This window comes from Ictidomys tridecemlineatus, chromosome 12, assembly GCF_052094955.1.
Source record: "Ictidomys tridecemlineatus isolate mIctTri1 chromosome 12, mIctTri1.hap1, whole genome shotgun sequence".
NCBI classification, from domain to species: domain Eukaryota; kingdom Metazoa; phylum Chordata; class Mammalia; order Rodentia; family Sciuridae; genus Ictidomys; species Ictidomys tridecemlineatus.
In genome coordinates, this window is record NC_135488.1 from 3,064,427 (window position 1) to 3,080,623 (window position 16,197).

Below are 16,197 nucleotides of genomic sequence, written 5' to 3' on the forward strand. Positions count from 1 at the left end.
GGACAGATTTTCCTCTCCATCAGCAGCCCCAGGCTGAGGACATGGCCGATTGTTCCTATAGCAGCACCGCAGTGCTGCTCCCAAGAGCCTCAGCCTCATACCAAGCCTCCCCCAGGTTGAAGGTGAGGGAGCCTTTGCTGTCCTGGCTGCTTCCCCCTCCCAGAGCCCTGAGCTCTCCTGCCTCCTCTCCTGACAGAACACATGTCTTGATCATTCATGGAGGGTGTGCAGGGCCCAGGAGAAAATTCAGGAACTGGGCCTGTAGGGGTGGTTTATTTATTTATTGGGAGTCATTAAGCATAAGTGCTGGGCAGTTCTCCTGAGAACAGTAGAGAGTTTTCATAGTACATGAACCTGTTTCCATGGAGAGATCACAAGACTCAGCCAATATTGTCTTCACCCTCACAGAAGAACCTAGTGATGTTCACACACTGAGGACTGATTCTCCTTGTGCCTCCTCCAATCTGGACCTTAACATTTTGATTCCTTGTCTTTCTGGCTCCTTCTTGACCTGTAATCACCTTCCATTTGCTTCCTTCAAGTAGCACTTTGCCTGCCTTGGGTTTCTCAACCCTTGACATCTCTCTCTCTCTCTCTCTCTCTCTCTCTCTCTCTCTCTCTCTCTCTCTCTCTCTCTCTCCTCTTCCTCAGACATTGCATGTCAAAGGAGCCTTTCGGGTGAGGTTCACTATAAGTAGTTCCTGCTCTGCCCCCTCTTCTGGCCCCAGTCCCCTTCTCATTTCTATCAGCTGTTCTCGTCATTTTCTTTTCATTTCTGTAATTTATTAAAATATTTTAAAACAACAAAGACCTGGGCTAAAGCTAAGTGTCCACTGCAGTTCAAGCCTTTGGCTGCTGGTGAGGATCTTCCCATACTCCACATGTTCTCCTGACCTCAGCTGTCCTCATTCTCCCATAGGCCATTCTCTGGGTCCTTAGGTCTGTCACCCTAGACAAGTTGATGTCACATTCCTGACCTTTCCTCATCCTGTGTCCTCTCTCTATTTAGGTCTATTCCTGGGCAGTTGTGTCTGATGTTGTGATGGGAGGAGGTGGTGCCGAAGTCCCCTCCACCTTGAATGTTAAGATGCAATTTGATCTATGTGCACCTGCAGGACATCAGGGCACCACAAGCCTAGAGTGACCTCTCCACCTCTGATTGTTCCCAGATGGGGGTGGGCTCTCCAGGGTGAGAGGCAGGGAGAATGGAGTGTGCACCTCATTGTATCCTGCTGGGTCCTGGAATAATAAGGAAGAAGTAGAAGACTGAGGTCAAGCACTATCAGCCATTTCTATGATTGTCCTCTATTAATAATTGCAGGCTAAGTCATCTATATGAGTTTGTGATTAGGTTTGAATCCCAATTACACAAAGAACAGCATTAGCAAGAACAAGGGGACCTCTAGAAGTTTTGTACACCATCGCCCTGCCTCTGCCAGAGTCCTGTCCAGGGCCCAGGTCCTGCTCCTCCTGCAGTGTCCATGATCATCTTGTCTTGTCAGAAGGGGCCTGGACATTTCTGTGCTTGTCCTCCACATGCTAGGCGAGGGTGCTCAGCTGACAGGGCCATGCATGGGTGTTCCCTGGGCTGTGGCTGACACAGTTGTGGTCCACAGCCCTCAGCTGCACCCATTTCTCTTTTCCTTCCTCCCTTCCGCCCTCCCTTCCTTCCTTCCCCCTCCCTCCCTCCCTTCCTCCTTCCCTCCATCTCTCCCTTCCTCCCATCTCTGCCATGCGACCAGCGCTGGCTTCATGAAAAAAGGTTTGATTCATAAGAACTTGCTAGGGAGTTTTAAATTAAACAGACAAGACCCTTATTACCTTTAATACCTACTCCTGGACGGCCTCTCTTAGCTCCCTTCTTCAGCCACTTAATGCCGTGGTGAGGTTTACAGAAGAAATGAGAGAGAGAGAGAGAGATAGAGAGAGAGAGAGAGAGAGAGAGAGAGAGAGAGAGAGAGAGAGAGAGAGAGAGAGAGAGAGAGAGAGAATGACAGAATGAGAACATGCCAGGGAGTGGGCTTTTATTGGGGAACAAAAAATTTCAGGGGAAAATCCCATCCAATGAAGGATAAAGGAGCCAGCATTATTCTAAGGTCAGGGGCAATGATTGGGTCTTCAGGGCAGTGGCCAGACATGCCTCTGGACAGACAAGCCTTCGGACCTGGAGAAGGGTCAGGAAAGCTCTGACACAGCTGTGTCTAAGCGCCTCTCACCCAGCCAGGGAGGTAAATCAAATCACATTCGAGGATGGTCTCCCATACCCTTATTTCCTCCCTCCCTCCATCTCTTCATTCCTTTTTGCTTTCTTTCCATCCTTGGATTAAACTCAGGGTTATTTACCCCTGAGCTCTGTTGTAGCATTATGTATGTATGTATATGTATGTATGTATGTATATATTTATTTATTTTGAGACATGGTCTCACTCTGTTGCTGAGGGTGGCCTCAATCCTGATCTACTCCTGCCTCACTCTGTTGTAACCTGGATTGCACATATGAACACCATGGCTGGCATTGTATTAGTTTTCTATTGATGCCCAACAAATTAACACAATCCCTGGTGATCTCACAATTTCTATAGGAGAGAAGTTAGGAAGACTTAGACTGGGTCCTAGCCTCAGCTTCGCATTGGCTACAATCAAGGTGTTTCTCACTGCATCCCATCTGCAGACTTGAAGAATCTGCTTCCAAGGACACTAAGGGTTTTGGGGATTGTGTGGTTGGGGATGCTAGATTATTGGTGGCTGTAGATCAGAGTCTATTATAGGACCCTGCAGGCCACCAGAGGGTCCTACCATATGGGCTGCTCAGTAATGAGACCAGTCTAAAGAATCCTTCCACAAGAGGGAGAGGCTGAGTCCCATTTAAGGGCTCTGATGTGATTCAATCAGGCCCACCCAGAATAATCTCCTTTTGACTCACTTAAAATGAACAGCCTTGGCATGTTAATTGTATCTGCATAATAATCCCTTCACCTTTCCAATATTTTCTGAACCAAAAGCAAACTTCATGATCTGTCCACTGTGCCCATGTCTCAGGGTAGTGAGTGTGAACACCAGCTACTAGGTGTCTTGAGGAGGCAAGATTTCTTATCATTTTGATATTTTAAAAAAATTATTTCTCCAAAATGGTCTGTGTTAGAAGACCATTAAAATGGCAGCTCCTCAGGTGAAGAGCATCAGAAATGTACCTGCAGGTGATTTCTAACCGAGTTTCCCAGGTCTTCATTTTTCTCAGATTCTTCTCAAGTGAGAGAAAATTCAGATTCTCTATTGCTTTATGGGCAAATATAACACATGAAGGAACAAATAATGTAAACAAAGGACTCTCAATTTTTTAATATTAAATAAAGAAGAAAAGTTTAAAACCCATAGCCCAGTTTCTGTTTCAACAAACTAATAATAGAAGAGCTGACCAAACCCAAATAAAGCCAAATCAAGGAAATCAAGTTATAACTATCAAATCCTGAAGGAGATTCTCAAATGGTGGGTCAGAGGAAGGTGGCACTGTCCACCTGCCCCTCAGCTCAGGATTGTCCATGGGAAGCTGTAACTTACCATGGGGACTCTGTCTCAGAGCTGCTCTGTGAGCTGCACATCCCCTGTGAGCACTCTGCAGACTACAGTACCTGTACTGGGAGACACAACCTGAGAGATGCTGCAACCTGCTTTGTCTGAACTTTTCCTGAACTTTATGATCTTACACTTTTGGAGAGCTCACAAAGCTATTTTGGAGAATGTCTGTCAATTAGGATGTTTGTCTACCACTTATGGTAGAAGTTAGGTGCAGCATCTCTGGCAGGATTATCTAGAAATAATGCTCTTCTGTTAGGGCTCCCTAGTGCCTAGTGCTCCTTGATTTCAATCTGTCTCACTACTGCAGGTGTTCACATTTATTCCTGGGTTAAAGGAATATTTGAGACTTCTCTCCTGTAGTTCTTCTTTGTATATTTGAAATGAGCATGAGTCTGGGGGTGTGACTAAGTGGCAGAGCACTTACCTAGCATGCCTAAGGTCCTCACTGTTATCCATCTCCAACAATAGAGCTCAAAAAGAGTTAACATGAAATTGTGGAAAAGTTCCTCAATCCTTTATAGATATCCCATTCCTCATCAAAGTATCAGTATCAGGCTGAATTCATGGAACATCTTTTGTTTAATGGGTTAGTTTGCATAATTACAAATCTTAATTTTCAAGTTATACATAACTGGCCAGTGAGAGGCTCCTTCCTGGTAACTTCTCTTTACTTTTGCCAGGGTATCATCATTTTTGGAGGGCTTCTTTTGTTTCCAATTCAAGGTGGTGGAGGGGTTTCTTATCCTAAGATTCCTTTAGTGGCAAATAAGTCTGGGCACTGTGAGTGCATGTCGAGCATGGGCTATTGTACCTGGGTAAAAGAGAATGTGTAAATAACTCTCTCAGTGAACCCATCTATGGACCTCAACATTTATCATCTCCTGATCTATCTGCATGCACACTCATATCTATTCCTACATACAATTCTGAGATTATTCTGATATTTCTGATTCTAGTCAAAATCATGTTTGTTCTAGCATTGTCCCTTTTTTTGGGGGATCCCTTCAACCTACAGTGAGAATCATGGCTTTGATTGTATCTGCTGCATTGATTCCCACCAACATTCCTCTGACTGAAAACAACATCTTGACATTGGCCTGCCCTCCATTAGACAGCCTCATGGCCACTCGTGAATGTACGAGATCCTGCTCTGATACCCCTTACCAGGGCACCTCAATCTTTACACACAGATATGGATGCTGTGTCAATTGCCTTTTGTCACTGTGAAAATAAACCTGGGGTAAAACACTTTAGAGGAGAAGAGTTACTCTGGGTCACGGTTTCAGTTCATGATCAGCTGGCTCCAAGGCAGAAGTATCATGGCAGAAGGTCTGGGTAGAAGAATGCTGCTCAGCCATGGGATAAGGAAGGTAGGAGGAAGGGCTCAGGGTAAAGAAGCACCCTGCAGGGCACAATCTCAGTGACCTCCTCCTTCCCACGGGTTCTACCCCCAAAATTATTTAAATCAGTCATTCATCAAATGGATGAATACCATAATGAGGTCTTCACCCCGTGAGAATTTGGGGGACCCTTGATATGTAAGCTGTAACAGAAGCCCTCCTCCCACTGCGTAGGTCCCCCACCTACACACTGGGGCCACACTGCAGTGTGTCTTCCTCACCGTGCTCCACATTTGACCTTGACAGAGGCCTGCACTAACACCGTCTTCATGAGGGGACACCCTCTTCTCCTTGCTTCAGTGTCCCCTCCACCACCCAGGTGTCCTCTTTTGCTCAAGTAGCCTGGAGGGTTTTCCAGCCCAGTCTTCTGAAACATCTTTCTCCTCACCAATCATGTGCCCCAGCCTTGCACCAGCCTCAGGGACAGTCTTCTCTTAGGACTTGGGTGAGATTTGGTGACAGAATAAAGACAGGTTAGGATACAGGGTAGACTCAGGGCAGAGGAACAACTTGTCCAGGAGACCAGGATGAAGGGACCCCAGTGGCATATGGTCAAAGTCCTTCCCTTCCTTACCAACCTTGATGCCTGTACTTGGTGTGTTGTGTCTCTTTCTGTTGCTTCCTCTTACTCCCCTTTGCATTTCTGGCTGCAAACACTGATGATTTTTCATGCCCAGGTCTTCAAGGAGTCAGGTATAGAGGAAGTCTCTCTGGAATAAATATTGTGCTCAGGTATAAAAAGGAAGAGGTCAGTGACTCCTCCTGCAGGGTGTGGGGTTTGTGGTGCTGTGACAGAGCTCATGAACCTCATCTTGGTTGGAGAGTGAGCAGGAGAAGTGTGTCCTGAACCTTGATGAGACCAAGAGGTCTCTCTGCTCACAGGAACGAGGGATGGTTATCTCCTGTGCTTCTCAGGAAACACATTTTCTCTAGCAAATCTGGGCTGCCCTGGCCTATGGTGCGACATCTGGGGACACTTGTCCAGGCCTTAGAGGAGCCTTTCTGCAGCTGTGCCCAGCCTGCCAAGCCCTGCTGATTTGCATGTGCCCACAGCACAGCCCACTGCAGTGTGTCTTAAGAAGTCCTGAGGACTTCTTAAAAGACTGCTCACACTTTGTGCAGGAGTAAGGACATAGCATTGCCATGATGGCTCCTGCTCAGTTCCTGGGACTCCTGCTGCTCTGCCTCCCAGGTAAGGAGGGATACACTGGGGATGTGCTCATACCAATTTCATCAGTTCTACCTGGTGTTCAGGGAAATCCTCTTATGACATTATTAATTGTGTGCATATTTCTTCTCATCTGTTCAATTGTAGGTGCCAAATGTGACATCACAATGACCCAGTCTCCAGCCTCCCTGTCTAAGTCTCAAGGAGAAACTGTCACCATCAGGTGCCAGGCCAGTCAGGGCATTAGCAATTACTTAAGCTGGTACCAGCAGAAACCAGGGCAATCTCCTAAGCTCCTGATCTATTATACCAACCAATTGCAATCTGGGGTTCCCTCGAGGTTCAGTGGCAGTGGATCTGGATCAGATTATTCTCTCACCATCAGCAGCCTGGAGCCTGAAGATTCTGCCACTTATTACTGTCTACAGTATGATGAGTTCCCTCCCACAGTGATACAGGCCATGACAAAAACCTCCCAGGGAGCAGAAGTGTGAGGCTGGGCTGCCCCAGCTGCTCCTCCTGCTGCCTCCACCTGCTGAGGGCACTGATCATGGGCAGCCAGCATACCAGGGCCACTGAAGAGGGGTCTTTCTAGGCCTCGAGGAGTTCCTCTACACCCTGTTTCTTTCCACTTGTCAGCACCAGCACTCAACCTTGAATTGGTGTCTTTGAAGGTGTGTGCACTACTCAGTGCAGTGGTGCTCCTCCCACCAATGGTGAGAAGAGAAAGGAGGCCAATCAGGAGAAGCATCATGATGAGCTCTTACCCTGTGGTATACAGGAACCTGGTGCTGAGTGAGCTCAGCCAAGATGCCCAGGGGAAGAGAATTGGTCTTCAGAGACAAAAAATGAAGATAGTTTTTATGACAGAGATGACATTACAAAAACTGTGAACAAGACCTTTTCAAAGGAAGTATTCTCTGTCAGCCTCATATGCAGTCACCTGGTGTATAAAGTGGGATCTACATCAATAATCATCAGAGAGTGAAAGTTGTAACAAACCACCATAAACCTTCAACAGAAAGACCATAAAACTGAACCATAAATAGCATCAAACAGCCTGGGAATTGATCTAGAACATGCTCATGTGTTTGGAAATGTGAAGTGGTACCTGAGCTGGAGACCTGCCCTGACCATGTATATATCTGTGATTGAGACCTTCCACTCAGAGCACCAGCAGATGTGCACAGATCCCCATGTGCAGTGACCACATAGCATTCTCTGTGATAACTGCAACCTAAACCAGCTAAATGCCAATCAAGAGTAGAATGGAAAAACGAAATAAGGGAAGTGAATGCAATGAAATACTATATATCAGTGAAAATATTTCCTGCCTTCATGACCCCTACAAGAGTACGCAAGAGCTAGATACAGTGGAGCTCATTACCCATAATTCTATTTTTATGAGATTCAAAAATGGCAAAATTTTGATAATTGTTTAAAGTCAGCTCAGAAATTTCATGAGAAGATTTGGGGTCAATGACTGGTTATACTTGCTTGAGGTTTTTTTCCATAGCATTTTGCATATATTATTCTCTTTCCTCCTGTCTGCATATTTCTTCTCAGAAATTTCTGATAGACACATGGAAGTTCCCTTGAATGTCATATGTTGCTTTTCTCTTGTGGTTTTCTGTCATTTTTTAAAAATTTATTTTCATTATTAGTTGTTCAAAACATTACAAAGCTCTTGACATACCATATTTCATACATTTGATTCACGTGGATTATGAACTCCCATTTTTACCCTCTATACAAATTGCAGTTTCACATTGGTTACATCTCCACTTTTTTTACATACTGCCATACTAGTGTATGTTGTATTCTTCTGACTTTCCTATCCTCTACTATCCCCTCTCCCCTCCCCTCCAATCCCCTCCCATCTTCTCTCTCCACTCCATCTACTGTAATTCATTTCTCTCTCTTGTTTTTTTCGCTTTTCCCCTCACTTCTTATATGTAATTTTGTATAACAATGAGGGTCTCCTTCCTTTACCATGCAACTTCCCTTCTCTCTCCCTTTCCCTCCCTCCTCTCATCCTTGTGTAATGGTGATCTTCTTCTCATGCTCTTCCTCCCTGCTCTGTTCTTAGTTGTTCTCCTTATATAAAAGATGACATATGGCATTTGTTTTTAGGGATTGGCTACCTTCACGTAGCATAGTCTGCTCTAGTTCCATCCATTTGCCTGCAAATGCCATGATATTATCATTTTTAAGTGCTGAGTAATACTCCATTGTGTATAAATGCCACATTTTTTTTATCCATTCATCTATTGAAGGGCATCTAGTTTAGTTCCACAGTCTAGCTATTGTGAATTGTGCTGCTATGAACATCCTTGTAGCAGTTTTCCTATAGTATGCTCTTTTAAGGTCTTTAGGGAATAGTCCAAGAAGGGGAGTAGCTGGGTCAAATGGTGGTTTCATTCCCAGCTTTCCAAGGAACCTCCATACTGCTTTCCAAATTGGCCGTACCAATTTGCAGTTCCATCAGCATTGTACAAGAGTACCCTTTTCTCCACATCCTCACCAGCACTTGTTGTTGTTTGACTTCATAATGGCTGCCAATCTTACTGGAGTGAGATGGTATCTTAGAGTGGTTTTGATTTGCATTTCTCTGACTGTTAGAGATGGTGAGCCTTTTTTCATATGCTTGTTGATTGATTGTATGTCCTCCTCTGAGAAGTGTCTGCTCAAGTCCTTGGCCTATTTGTTGATTGGGTTATTTGTTTTCTTATTGCTTAATTTTTTGAGTTCTTTGTATACTCTGGATATTAGGGCTCTATCTGAAGTGTGAGGAGTAAAAATTTGTTCCCAAGATGTAGGCTCCACATTTACCTCTCTTGTTGTTTCTCTTGCTGAGAAAAAACTTTTTAATTTAAGTAAGTCCCATTTGTTGATTCTTGTTATTGACTCTTGTGCTATGGGTGTCCTATTAAGGAATTTGGAGCCCGATCACACAATATGTGGATCGGAGGCAACTTTTTCTTCAATCAGACACAGAGTCTTTGTTTTGATATCTAGCTCCTTGATCCATTTTGAGTTAACTTTTGTGCATGGTGAGAGAAGGGGATTCAGTTTCATTTTGTTGCATATGGATTTCCAGTTTTTCCAGCACCATTTGTTGAAGATGCTATCCTTCCTTCGTGGCATGCTTTTAGCCCCTTTATCAAATATAAGATACTTTTAACTTTGTAGATTGGTCTCTGTGTCCTCTGTTCTTTACCATTGGTTCACCCGCCTGTTTTGGTACCAGTAACATGCTGTTTTTGTTACAATTGCTCTGTAGTATAGTTTGAAATCTGGTATCGCTATACCGCCTGATTCACACTTCCTGCTTAGAATTGCTTTTGCTATTCTGGGTCTTTGATTTTTCCATATGAATTTCATGATTGCTTTATCTATTTCTACAAGATATGCCGTTGGGAGTTTCATTGGCATTGCATTAAACCTATAGAGAACTTTTGGTAATATCGCCATTTTGATGATGTTAGTTCTGCCTATCCATGAACAGGGTATATTTTTCCATCATCTAAGATCTTCTTCAATTTCTGTCTTTAGGTTTCTGTAGTTTTCATTTTATAAATCTTTCACCTCTTTTGTTAGGTTGATTCCCAAGTATTTTATTTTATTTTATTTTATTTTTTTGTGGATATTGTGAATGGGGTGTTTCTCCTCATTTCCTTTTCTGAAGTATTGTCGCTGATATACAGGAATGCCTTTGATTTATGTGCATTGATTTTATATTCTGCCACTTTGTTGAATTCATTTATTAGTTGTAGTAGTTTCTTTGTAGACCCTTTTGGGTCTTCTAGGTATAGAATTATGTCTGCCACAAATAGTGATAATTTAAGTTCTTCTTTTCCTATTTTTATGCCTTTAATTTCTTTCGTCTGTCTAATTGCATTGGCCAGTACTTTGAGAACTATATTGAATAGAAGTGGTGATAGAGGGCATCCCTGTCTTGTTCCAGATTTTAGAGGGAATGCCTTCAATTTTTCTCCATTTAGAATGATGCTAGCCTGAGGCTTAGCAGAGATAGCTTTTACAATGTGGTGGTAAGTTCCTGTTATCCCTAGTTTTTCTAGTGTTTTGAACATAAAGGGATGCTGTACTTTGTCAAATGCTTTTTCTGCGTCTATCAAGATGATTATATGATTTTTATATTTAAGCCTATTGATATGGTAAATAACATTTATTGATTTCCATATATTGAACCAGCCTTGCATCCCAGGGTTGAATCCTACTTGATCATGGTGCACAATTTTTTTGTTGTGTTTTTGTATTAGATTCACCAGAATTTTATTGAGGATTTTTGCATTTAATTTCATTAGAAATATTGGTCTGTAGGTGTCTTTCTTTGAGGTGTCTTTTTCTGGTTTCGGAATCAGGGTGATGTTGGTCTCATAGAATGAATTTGGAAGAGCTCCCTCTTTTTCTATTTCCTGAAATAACTTGAAAAGTATTGCTATTAATTTTCTTTAAAGCTTTTGTAAAACTCCGCTGTATACCCATCTGGTCCTGGGCTTTTCTTGGTTGGTAGTCTTTTGATTGCTTCTTCTATTTCATCCATTGATATTGGTCTGTTTAAATTGTGTGTATCCTCCTGTCTCAATCTGGGAAAATCATATGACTTAAGAAACTTATCGATGTCTTCACTATCTTCTATTTTATTGGAATATAGGGTTTCAAAATAATTTCTAATTGTCTTCTGTATTTCTGTAGCATCTGTTGTGATATTGCCTTTTTCATTCCATATGTTAGTAATTTGAGTTCTCTCTCTTCTTCCCTTCGTTAGCATGGCTAAGGGTTGGTCAATTTTATTTATTTTTTTGAAGAATCAACTTTTAGTTTTGTCAATTTTTTCAATATTTTCTTTTGTTTCAATTTCGTTGAAACAAATGGAACCACCATTTGACCCAGCTATTGCCCTTCTCAGACTATACCCTGAAGACCTTAAAAGAGCATACTACAGGGATACTGCCACATCGATGTTCACAGCAGCACAATTCACAATAGCTAGACTGTGGAACCAACCCAGATGCCCTTCAATGGATGAATGGATTAAAAAAATGTGGCATTTATACACCATGGAGTATTACGCAGCACTAAAAAATGAAAAAATCATGGAATTCGCAGAGAAATGGATGGCACTAGAACAGATTATGCTTAGTGAAGCTAGCCAATCCCTAAAAAACAAATACCAAATGTCTTCTTTGATATAATGAGAGCAACTAAGAATAGAGCAGGGAGGAAGAGCAGGAAGAAAATATTAACATTAAACAGAGACACGAGGTGGGAGGAAAAGGGAGAGAAAAGGGGAATTACATGGAAATGGAAAGAGACCCTCATTGTTATAAAAAGCTACATATAAGAGGTTGTGAGGGGAATTGGAAAAAAAAAAACAAGGAGAGAAACGAATTACAGTAGATGGGATAGAAAGAGAAGACGGGGGGAGGGGGGATAGTAGAGGATAGGAAAGACAGCAGAATACAACAGTTACTAGTATGGCATTATGTAAAAATGTGTATGTGTAACCGATGTGATTCTGCAATCTGTATTTGGGGTAAAAATGGGAGTTCATAACTCACTTGAAACTAATGTTTGAAATACGATATGTCAAGAGCTTTGTAATGTTTTGAACAACCAAAAAAAAAAAAAGGAAAAAAAAAAGATTTACGTTCCCTAAAAAAGTGCCTTATTAGGCTTTGTTAGGCCTTGTTATGGGGACATTTTCTCAGGTCTTCTGCCTCCTGGTAAAAAATTATTAATTTCTGTCATTTTCATGATATTCATGGATAGTTTCCAGATGCTACAACTGCAATTTTGTATTAATCTTACTTCAGCACTCATGTCTTTTTGTTTCTCTCATAGAAGTGCCCACCCCAGGTGACTTTACATCCTGTTCTTCCTGAACCAGATTTTTACCATGGACTCCTTGACCCACTCAGTTTCTAAAAAGGGACTCCAAACTGCTTGCCCACTGCACATGGCCCCCTTTCAGCTGGAAGTAGCAAGATCGGTCATCGCCCTTTTCCCTTATCGCAGTTGGAGGTCTCTAATATTAGAGAAAAAAATTACGGTCAACATAGATGTTCACCAATATGTCCAGCTCAGGAAGATGTACCTGGGAAACTACTCCCAAGATCACCCTGGGTGATATTCCAGAAAGAGACACTTGCTTCCACAACCCAACTTATAAGCAGGACAACTCCCCGTTCACCAAAAATTGTGCTTCCCGGGTCCCACTTTGAACTCCTTGCCTATATCTCCAAAGTGTAAATAACTCTGAACTATGTAACCTACTGTTTTGATGGAGTAAAAGGAAAAGAACACCTGGACTTATTAAAAGGCCAGGGCCCACTGATTTATCAACATAGACTAGCTGCCCCCATTTTAGTTCCCCTCATGGCTGGTATCTACTGCTTTGGGAACTACAGCTCTTATCACAGACTCTGAAAATATTAAGTCCCTCAGCCATCAAATAAATATAGATTTAGGAAAACTAGAAAGGTCAATCTTCAAACTAGAGGTTTCACGAGACTCTCTGACAGAAATAGTCTTACAAAACAGATGAGGTCTAAATGGTCTCTTTCTGAAACAAGGAAGACTTTGTATAGCTCCAGGAGAAACTTGTTTCTATGCAAACCATTCTGGGATAATAAAATGCAGTTTGGCACTTGTGAGAAACAGGTTAAAAGAAAGAGATGAAGCACTAGAAACTTCAGGCAATTGGTTCCAAAACCTATTTTCATGGTCCCCTTGGTTTGCTACCATCATTCCAGCCATAGTTAGGCCCCAGGTCCTTCTCCTGATTGTTATTACTGTAGGACCCTGCCTCTTACAAAAGAGTGTAGATGAGGTCAGACTGATGGTCTCGTGAGCCCAGTATAATACTTTAGACATAGAAGGATGGAAAAAAATCTGAGGCCTAATGATGTGCAAGATTGACATCAAACCTACTAAAACCAGTGGGAAATGTGATAGTAGAAGCAAATGTGACTCCATTTTGTTTTATGACTTCATCCTGTAAAACAACCATGCCAAGTAGAAGAGTCATGACTGGAGCAAGATGTTCTTTTCCTTTTGCTATAGAAACCTTTAAGAACATGGAACTACCTATTGGGGCTTTGTTTCTGAAACTAGGGTAACGGGGCTCTGTTTCTGTAACTGGGGTGACAGGGCTAACTGTGATTGGTTAGGCTTCCCTCTGCTTGACTGCACTGTCTTGCTTCTTTAACCTGGCTTGCTTACATTGGCTAGACCCCCTGAACATCCCTTTTGTGGTTTTCAGGCTTATAAGGAGTGCCCTTTCAATTGTTCGGGGCTGATCAGGGGAACAGCTTTATGTTCTGGTCAGCTGCCACCGGTGTGCTTCAATAAAGGCTTGATTCGATTATACATGAGTGGTCTAGAAGTCAGTTTATGAAACTCTGGGACAGAGCTTTAACTATAACAGTCATACCTGAAGCTTAATTTTGCTGGATACAAAATTATTGGTTTGCATCCATTGTGTTTTAGTGTTTGAAATACGTTGTTCCAGGATCTTCTTTCTTTCAGCGTCTGTGATGAAAAATTTGTTGTTAACCTTATTGGTTTACCCCTGAATGTAATCTGCCTCCTTTCTCTTGTAGCTTTTAATATTTTCTCTTTGTTCTGTATATTGGATATCTTCATATCAATGTGTCTTGTCATTGGTCTACTGTGATTTTGTATGCTCCAGTGTCCTGTATGCATCTACAATTTGTACATTCATTTCCTTTTTTATCTCTGAAAAGTTTTCCATATTTATTTCATTCAAAAGATTGCTAATTCCCTTGGTTTGAACCTCTATAACTTCCTCTATCCCAATGAATCTTAAGTTTGTTTTTTTTTATTTTATCCCATATCTCTTGGATGTTTTTCTCATGATTTTTTACCAGCCTTTCTGAGTTGGCTAGATTCTTTTCAATATGATATATTTTGTCTTCATTATCTGATGTTCTGGTTTCTACTTGCTCCACTCTGTTAGTGATACTCTCATTTGAGTTTTTAATTTGGTTTATAGTTTCCTTCATTTCTAGGATTATTGTTTGATTTTTAAATAATCTCTATCTCCTGATAAAGATGCTTATTTTCTTCTTTTATATGTTTATGTAATTAATTTTCAATGTGTTCTTTCATTGTTTGAATTTGCTGTCTCATGTCCTCTTTAAGATTCCATTCCATCTGTCTAAGGTATTCCTTCATTTCTTTATTTGACCATTTTTCTAATACCTCTAGGTCCTCCTGTATATTTAGGCTGTCCTGCATTGTTTGTACTCCTTTTCTTCCTTGCTTTTTCATGCTGCTCATGTTACTTCTTGTTCTGTTTGCCTGCTGAGTTACTGTTTACTCCTATAAATTTATTTGGTTTTGTGTATCTCTGGGGTCTCTCTTTTGTGATGGGAGACTATGACTAGATATAATGAGTTTTGTTGCACTTTAAAGCAGATTCTTCATTTCTTAAACTGTGTACGGATTCTGATGGCATATAGAGGTCTGTGGTTTGGTCTTGGGACTTATATTTAGGTCGAATGATGTGATGGTATTGAGGTTGGTATCTCTTGGCAACCTTGGAAGGTTGCTCTACTGATGAGGGATATTAACAGGAGAATAGTCTGGAGTATTTGGGGGTAGCTAGGGACTTGGTAGCACTATATAATGCCTTGGAACATTTACCTATATATATATTTAGTAAATTACAAATAAACAGCATCATGATGCTTGGGAGGAAAGGTATTAGAAAGGGAGGGAAGAAGCCACTAAAGAGAATGAGAGTAAACAGATAGAATTCAAGGAAAGGGGAATAAGGAAATTGAAAAGAAATGAAAAGACAAAAGAAAAAAATAGAAAAGAAAAAAGAGAAAATTTATAAAAATAATTTAAAAAATAAAAATAAAAATATAAAAAAAATTTAAAAAGAAAAAAGAAAAAACAGATAATAAAAAAAATTTAAAAATGCAGTCTTAGAGTTTGATTAACTTCTCTTCCAGCAGGTGGAGCTGTGCCCACCAGGCCAAGCTTCTCCTCTCTATATGTAGGAACCAATCACTGTGAAGCAGCTCCTCCTCCCCAACGGGGCGGGTCTCCTATCCTGATTGCCTAGGGCGTTTTCTTGTGTCTAGCCACTTCCCCACTTTTCCTCCAGCCAGGCCCCGCTCACTGGTGACGCTCACCACAATACTGGCTACACGCCAGGTCTGCTGCTCCCAGGAGCCCCATTTTCTTGAATGACTGAGCACACTCTCCCTGCTTGCCATTCCCTCAGACCCTAAGGTTGTGGAGCTTGGGGCCGAGAACCCTTAGCATATTTTGCCTGCCCTCTGGAAGCCATGCCCCTGGGTAGCTCAAGCAAGAGACCTCAGTTATCATCGCTGGTGGGAGTGGTAGCCTGGCTCCCATACCGCGGGTCCCTCGCCACTCCTGGTTCCCTGAGTGTGACTATCGCGCTCGCTGGAGAGCTGGGAGGGGCCCTTGAGGTTTCCCCACTGTGTGGAGAGGGAGGGCTAGGGGGTTAAACATCTGCTGCCACAGGTGTCAATGAAGTTATCTCCTCCTCCACATTCTGGTGATGTCAGTTCTCTGCCATGGTGATATCCCATGCAAATGGCAACAGTTCGTTCCCTTTGCCGGGTGTCGGATGCAATAATGCAATGGGTGGGTCCTGACCGGCTCGCCCAAGCCCTGACTCAATCCTGTGGCCACTGCCTATGAAGGCTCAGTTGGTGTTAACCTCCACAGGTTCAGGAGTAACCGACAAGTTGATTTAGCTCTGAGTCACAGCGGTTTGTCTGTGAGATGCAGGAGAACGGGAGCCTGAATTCAGCCACTCCGGGCTTGGTGTGTGTTCTGAGAGGTGCAAACTGTTAGCCCCAGATCCATGTCAACTCAGCATTGCCTAGTGATCCTGAGCAAACAGCATTTAGATGGTTTAAGACTCCCTATGCCCGCATAGCTGAAGAGGTCAGAGACTTGATGTCTCCGCGCCTGCTGCCATGTTCTGTCTCTGTAAATTTTAATAACTTGTTGCTAACATTG

General features: G+C 42.3%; 1 long non-coding RNA gene and 1 gene segment (V, D, J or C); one reads left to right on the plus strand and one right to left on the minus strand.

Moving 5' to 3' along the window:
* Window positions 1-16,197, minus strand: part of LOC101957672 (Ig kappa chain C region, A allele-like) — a 250,397-nt gene that overhangs the window by 123,505 nt on the left and 110,695 nt on the right.
* LOC144369524 (uncharacterized) lies at window positions 5,756-6,453 on the plus strand. The gene is made up of 2 exons (XR_013429323.1): window positions 5,756-6,168; window positions 6,292-6,453. It is a non-coding gene; the product is annotated as an uncharacterized LOC144369524 (long non-coding RNA).